The 7,801-nt window shown below is 38.2% G+C and overlaps 1 pseudogene; it reads right to left on the reverse strand.

Annotated features, from left to right (window-relative positions):
• Positions 1-2,811, reverse strand: part of LOC118006376 — a 5,909-nt pseudogene extending 3,098 nt beyond the window's left edge.
• Positions 2,812-7,801: the final 4,990 nt, after the last annotated feature.

Genomic DNA, 7,801 nt, shown 5'->3' on the forward strand with positions numbered 1-7,801 from the left:
GAAGGAAGGAAGGAAGGAAGGAAGGAAGGAAGGAAGGAAGGAAGGAAAGAAGGAAGGAAGGAAGGAAGGAAGAAAGGAAGGAAGGAAGGAAAGAAGGAAGGGAAAAAGGGTGGGCCTTGGACTCTCCCTTCTCTCATCTCCAATCTCCTGATAGTGCCCACTGCTAGCCAAATCCACCCAGAAGCTATCTGACACATGATTGAGGAAGATCATCTTGGACACCCCCCTAAAATACATGGAGTTGAGCATGGGGTTGGGGGGATCAGAGTGGAGGTAGAATAAGGAATGACTCTGAGTTCAAACACTCCAAGGAACAGCATGCAGAAGAAAGGGATTTCAACTCCTTATAAAAGCATACAGTAAATTCCTAGAATCTAATTATCTCTTAATTGGTTTGTAATACACCTTTAGTAAAACATTTAAAATAATCTTAATTACTATCATCTATAACAAAGTTTGAAAAAACTATAATAAATGAATGTAAAACCTGAGTTCCAAGAAATACCTCATACACTATTTAAAGCAATCATAATAATCTGTTATTAAATAATGTCAAACGGAAACTAGTTTAGAATGCTCTGTACTCCTAATTTGCATTCCATGCTAGGACATATACCTCCTAAGATAAACATGAGAGAAGTGTAAACCATGCCAGGTCAGGAAAAAAAAAGAAAGAAAGAAAGAAAAACTCAGCCAACATCAATGGACAGACACATATTTTCCAAGAGGTGTACCTAAAGTGTGGGCTGATTTTTCTGTTGAAGACAATATAAACTGTCATTTGACCATGAAGATTTGGAAACAACACCTAGAGCTAAAAAGATAAGAAAAAAATTAAGTTATGCCATGGCATGTGTATAGGATAAAGTGACATAAAGTACTTGCCAAATGTCATGTTTTAAGCGAACAGGAATTTTCCTATGAGTTTACAGTAGTAGATTACTGACATCCAAAACATCTTATGGGTTTTTCTATATTTTCTTTTTCTTCCCTGCTTATGATTGGGGTAGGGGGAACCCATCACCTCATGATTCATGACCTAAATCTCAGAACTTTAACTCCAATGCCAGCTAGACAGAAGGATAAGTCATTTTGTTATGACTAATTAGCTATTTATCCTTTGAAAACATTAAGCTTATGCCGGGTAGACTTAATTTATGTTATGATTGAAATATTCATGACAGTTCATTGTTCAGAGTTGAAAGAACATTTTTAAAAAGGCAAATATGTTAGTCAATAAAATAATTACAAGATTTGTGCTATGAAAACTATGCTGGTTTTTCTTTTTCAACTGCCTCCTGATAATTTCACCATCCCTGATTTCCAAATTCTGGAACCAAGCACAATTTAAATTGTGCTGCTTTTCCCCCTTTATCCTTAAAAGTCCAACTCTAACCTACTGTCCTCAATGCAGTCACAACTTTTGCTCACCAAAACCCACAGCCGTTTTTTTAGACCACAATGGAATTTGGTCTCTGTTAATGCTGCAGCACTTGCTAACTCCTACCCACTGATACAATTTTGTCCATATTTTATTCCTACGGATTCCTAAGCATTTGAACATATTTGTTTCTAAGTTAGTTATGACTCCTTTGAAGGTATAGACAATGGCTTATTTTATCTGACATAGGAACCAGCCTCTCCCAATATATATTTATCCTTTCATGTTCTCTTATTATTTCTTTCCTTGTGTTATTTTCTGCCACCACTCATTTTAAATAGAATATTACACTCCTCACCTATCTCTGAATATATGGCTAGATCTGGAATTTCTTTATAAGAGTGATTTAGGGGGCACCTGGGTGGCTCAGTCAGTTAAGCCTCTGCCTTCGGCTCAGGTCATGATCCCAGGGTCCTGGGATTGAGCCCTGCGTTGGGCTCCCTGCTCAGTGGGGAATCTGCCCCCACCATGCTCTCGCTGTCAAATAAATAAAATCTTTTTTTTTTAATTTATTTGAGAGAGAGAAAGAGAGAGAGCACATGAGAGGGGGGAGGGTCAGAGGGAGAAGCAGATCCCCTGCTGAGCAAGGAGCCTGATATGGGACTCAATCCCGGGACTCCAGGATCATGACCTGAGCCGAAGGCAATCGCTTAACCAACTGAGCCACCCAGGCGCCCAAAATCTTTTTTTTTTTTTTAAGAGTAATTTAGTTGTAGATAAGTCCCTTGGACACCTATCATTCCCAACCAAATATGTCAGGACCAGATAAAACTTCTTTAAAAGCCATAAAACAGGGGTGCCTGGGTGGCTCAGATGGTTAAGCATCTGCCTTCAGCTCAGGCCATGATCTCCAGGTCCTGGGATCGAGCCCCACGCTGGGCTCCCAGTTCAGCAGGGAGTCTGCTTCTCCCTCTCCCCTTGCTTGTGCACTCTCTCTCTTTCTCTCAAATGAACAAATAAAATCTTAAAAAAAAAAGCCACAAAACATCATAGTTATATTTGTGAGCTTGTTCAGTTCTATAAATACTTTTTAATAAAAAATGATGGATATAAGGAACACAAAGATAAGTATGTCATGACTCCTGCCTTCAAGGGTTCATTTTTAGTGAGAGAGAGATCAAGTGACCAAATGCAATATGCCTGGTGTTATGGGCTGAATTGCGTGCCCCAGCCCAAATTCATATATTGAAGTCCTAACCCCTAATACCTCAGACTGTGACTGTATTTGGAGATTGGGTCTTTAAAAAGTGATTAAGCTAAAATAAGGTTGTTAGGGTGAGCCCTGGTCCAACCTGATTTGTATCATTATAAAAGGAGAAAATCTGGACACACAAAGAGGCTATGCGAGGACACAGCAAGAAGATGGCCATTGACAAGCTAAGGGAAGAACGGAAACCAAACCTCCTAACACCTTGATCTTGGTCTTTCAGTCTCTGGAACTGTTAGCAAATAAATTTCTGTTGTTTAGGCACCACATCTATGTTATTTGGTCATAGCAGCCCTAGGAAACACATACATTTGGTGAGCTCCACATGGATGTCAGCATAAGATGCCGTAAGAGCAAACAGAAGAGGGTCTACACATAGTTTGCAGCCATGAAGAAAACTTCCTCCACATTGTACTCCATATTATCTGCACACTCTCTGAGGAATATTACTGGATGTCAGCGGAAATTTATCTCTATGTATGTGTACAAATACACAAATATACAGTAATTCAGACTGGTGATTTCCAATATAATGAGCTAAAGATAGCCAGGAGGCAGAAAACCCAAATGACTATTAAGTTTGGCTAATGGCATTTAGAGTCTGAAATGTATGGCCAGGATTGCCAATGGAGAGACTAGATTAGTAACTGTAAGGTCTTAATAAAAGTTACACACACACACAAAGGTATAACAATCATTTTGAGAGGTTTTTTGCTGATCAGTTCTACACCAAACAGGGTAGTTCTTACAACAGCTGCTGCTGGAGAGGTATTTTTCTGGCTGCTGCCCGATGTGCATTCTAATTCCTCTGATACTTAACCCTCAATTTACCCCCAGTGAAATAAGGAGGCCCGGCTACTGGTACAGAGGGCAAATGAGGAGGACCTTCCGGCTCGAGGTAGTTTCTCTTAGCCCTAGAACTCAATTTTAGAGAGACCCTGAGTCCCACGAGTATTTGTGCCCTCCCGGGAAAGGGGCAAGGAAATGACAGAGACCTTATGCTGCCTAGTAGTAGCACAAGGGCTTTAGGGCAAGTGCCCAGCACCATTAGAAAGAAAGCGAAACACACCATCAGCACCCTCTGTTCTGCCTTGGTCTGGCTCCTGAATTCTTTGGCATCTGCCCCCCAGGTGCCCAAGCCATCTTCCCTGCTGTCTAACTTTGCAGAAGTCCCGCACCTGCCACTACTCCGCCAGGTGCTAGAAAATAATGTCTACTAAAAAGTACTTTGCTTTACTAGAAAATACTTAATCTGGTAAAACTAATGTGTAATGAGGTGTTTACAGTAAATATTTGTGAGGCACCACTGTAGCAGAAACATGAAAATTCAATGATGCGTTACAGCACTGTGAGCATTGAGACCAGCGATCCCTAACTCAGAGGAGACGCAAGGGGTATAAATGAGTAAGGCAGCTGGATGGGGAGCGGTGAAGGAACAACGATGTTCCAATGAAATGGACACAGTAGTTACTCATTCCTGTGTAATTACTGTCAGGCTAGACTGTGGCCTACAGCTGCCAAGTGTTCCCGTCTGAATTTTTTTTTTTTATCTTTCACTTTTAGTAGTAGAAATCATGTAAACTATCAACTCTAAGTGAACCAAACACATATATGTACAGGCCAAATCAGCCTTATGGACCAACAGTAATCTATAATTGGAGATATTTTAAGACAACTATTTCTTTGAATGAAAGTAACATCAGCCTTTCTTCTCAGAAGTCAATGAGCATTTTGCACAAGGAGGATTAAGTATGTGGGGTAGAGAAGTGAAAAGTCTGGAGAATTGGTTTATAGTTTTCTGTATTCCACTCACCAAATGTGTGGCATCATGTAGGTTCCTTGTCCTTTCTGAATTTGAACTTTATTTTTTTATAAAATGAAAAGTTTCTTGTGACCTTATGTGATCTTATGATTCTAACTAATATGTCACTGTAAAATTTCTGCTCAAGATGGCTTGTGAATTTTTGTTTCAGTTTATGAAAGATAATCTAATAGGTGAAATCTTTAAAAAATATTAAATGTATCTTTCTCTTGTTTAGGTTTTTGAAAGATATGGTCAGACTCAAAATCAAAATCACTATCTCAGCAGACCATTGTTAGAAGAGATGGAGAATGATATAGTGGAAGAGGAAACAAAGATTCACAATCAAACCACCCACCTAACACCTGCACCTCAAGGTAGCCAAGTAGAAACAACTGAAAAATCAGTAGATATGGAGAAACAGGTACAGAAAAAAGGGTTAAAAAGAAAGACCTGGAACAATCTTACAAACTAAAACTCCATACTACATGAGGAAAATCAAGGTCATGAAAGATCACTTACACATTTTATAAATAGGAAATTTACTCCTGAGAAATTAGAAACACCACGGCAGTCTAAAAACTATACATACATGATGTATTAGCAGAGATTTAAAAATGTACCATATCCATATTTATAAAAAGAAGAAGAAAAAGAAGAAGAAAAGTTTTCAGGGAAAAAAGCAGGTGGCTATGAATAATAATAATAATAACAATAATAATAATAATAAAAGGACCAATTTGAAATCCTGGGAATAAAAAAATTTTTGACATTGAAATAAAAAAAGTCAACGGACAAAAAAAAGAGAGATAAGTAGATAATTAGTAAACTGAATGGTAGCAATGAAAGTAATATAGAGAGATAAAAATGCTTGTTTAATACTTGAAAGCAGAGTTAAGAGAGAGACATGGAGGCCAGAATGAGAAGTGAAAAAAAGATGAGTTGATAAGAAGGCAATATTAAGGGGTACCTGGGTGGCTCAGTTGGTTAAGCATCCAATTCTTGGTTTCAGCTCAGGTCATGATCTCAGGGTCGTGAGATGGAATTCCCGAGTCAGGCTCTGTGCTGGGCATGGAGTCTGCTTGCTGTTCAATCTCTCTCTCTGCTCCTCCCTGACAAAAAAAGAAAGAAGGCAGTATTAAAAGAGACATTCATTTAGTGTTTTTCAGAATTTTAAAAATTTGTTTCCTCAGATAGAACATGAAAATCAAATGCCAAGAAGCAAAAATAGAATAAATTTACATCTAAACACATTACAGTGAAATTTCAGAACATCAAAGAAAAAACAGTAAAAGTTACCTCTGGAGTCATATTTCCTAACAAAGACATTTTACCTTTAAAGAAAAGACACTTAGATTGACAACAGACTTCTCAAAAGCAACAATAAATGTTGAGGGAAAATAGCTGTCAGTCTAGAATTCTACAACCCATCCAAATTCTCATGACAAAATCAAGACATAATCAGACATAAAGAGACTGAAGGGTTTTGATGCCAACAGAGCCCCACTAAAAAGAACCAAGAAAGGACGTATTTCAGCTACAACCATGAACCCAGAGAAATGCCTGAAGCAAAGGTTAAGTGAAATAGTGGTTTTTTTAAATTTAATTTTGTTATTTTATGTTAATCACCATACATCATTAGTTTTTGATGTAGTGTTCCATGAGTCATTGTTTGCGTGTAACACCCAGTGCTCCATTCAATAGGTGCCCTCTTTAATACCCATCACCAGGCTAACCCATCCCCCCACCCTCTGCCCCTCTAGAACCCTCAGTTTGTTTCTCAGAGTCCATGGTCTCTCATGGTTTGTCTCCCCCTCCGATTCCCCCCCTTCATTTTTCCCTTCCTACTATCTTCTTTTTTTTTTTAACATATAATGTATTATTTGTTTCAGAGGTACAGGTTTGTGATTCATCAGTCTTACATAATTCACAGCGCTCACCATAGCACATACCCTCCCCAATGTCTATCACTCAGCCACCCCATCCCTCCCACCTCCCACCACTCCAGCAACCCTCAGTTTGTTTCCTGAGATTAAGAATTCCTCATATCAGTGAGATCATATGATACATGTCTTTCTCTGATTGACTTATTCGCTTAGCATAATACCCTCTAGTTCCATCCACATTGTTGCACATGGCAAGATTTCGTTTTTTTGATGGCTGCATAATATTCCATTGCATATGTATACCACCTCTTCTTTATCCATTCATCTGTTGATGGACATCTAGGCTCTTTCCATAGTTTGGCTATTGGGGTGCATGTACCCCTTCGGATCCCTACATTTGTATATTTGGGGTAAATACCCAGTAGTGCAATTGCTGGGTTGTACAGTAGCTCTATTTTCAACTTTTTGAGGAACCTCCATACTGTTTTCCAGAGTGGCTGCACCAGCTTGCATTCCCACCAACAGTGTAGGAGGGTTTCCCTTTCTCCGCATCCTCGCCAACATCTGTCGTTTCCTGACTTGTTAATAGTGTTTTAAAAGCAATAATTAATTACCATGATGCTAAAATTCTTTTTGCTTTTATAAAATTAGAATTCGTTTTCTAGACATGGCAGATGGGATGGGAAGGGTTCAGATGGTAGTTGCTAATTTCCATGTCTCTGGCAGAGGTCAAAGCTACAGAATATTTTAGATTTAAAACCAAAACATTGAAAGAATAAGAAAACTTTTTTTTTTGTATTGGGCTAAACTAGTTTTTAAAGATGCTTCTAAATTTAACTTTTATGTATCTGTAAATACAGACAGCTTAATATACTTTAGTTGAATTATAAATTTTCCAAAGAGGACATGATATAACTGAAATTAACAGTATTTTATTATATCAATAGTCAAAGTAGCATAAGGACATGAGCATTATTAGAGCAAGCTCCTTCTATCATCTATTCAGAAAATATTCAAGAATAGATAGGCTTTGTATTCAAACAAAGCTATGCTCTTCCACAACCCAAGCACCTGAGTGTCCACAGGTGGGTTTCTTAATCTTTCTGATGTTCAGTTCACTTATCTGTTATAAGGAGTAGTAACATCTACCTTACATGGTTGTGAGGTGAAGTTTTGAGGTAAAGTTTGTAAAGTGCCTGACACATGGTAAGCATTCAATAAATGGAAGCAAATATTTGTTAATAAAAATCATAGGAACCAAATTACACTGGTGAATACATGGGACCGGAGTGCAATTTTAACATCCATGTACTTAGTGGACTAGAGAGAGAGAGAGAAAAGATGAGAATTAAATGCAAAATGAGCGAACAATGCAAAAATAGTTCCTAATTTGTATCTCAATTCTAGAATGAGCACGTATTTGCAGGAAAAGTAATTAATGTAGAAAGAGTAAATATGCTTCAGGG

The sequence above is a fragment of the Mirounga leonina genome, unplaced genomic scaffold (genome assembly GCF_011800145.1).
Source record: "Mirounga leonina isolate KUSES-001 unplaced genomic scaffold, KU_Mleo_1.0 Mir_96, whole genome shotgun sequence".
In the NCBI taxonomy this organism is placed as follows: Eukaryota; Metazoa; Chordata; class Mammalia; order Carnivora; family Phocidae; genus Mirounga; species Mirounga leonina.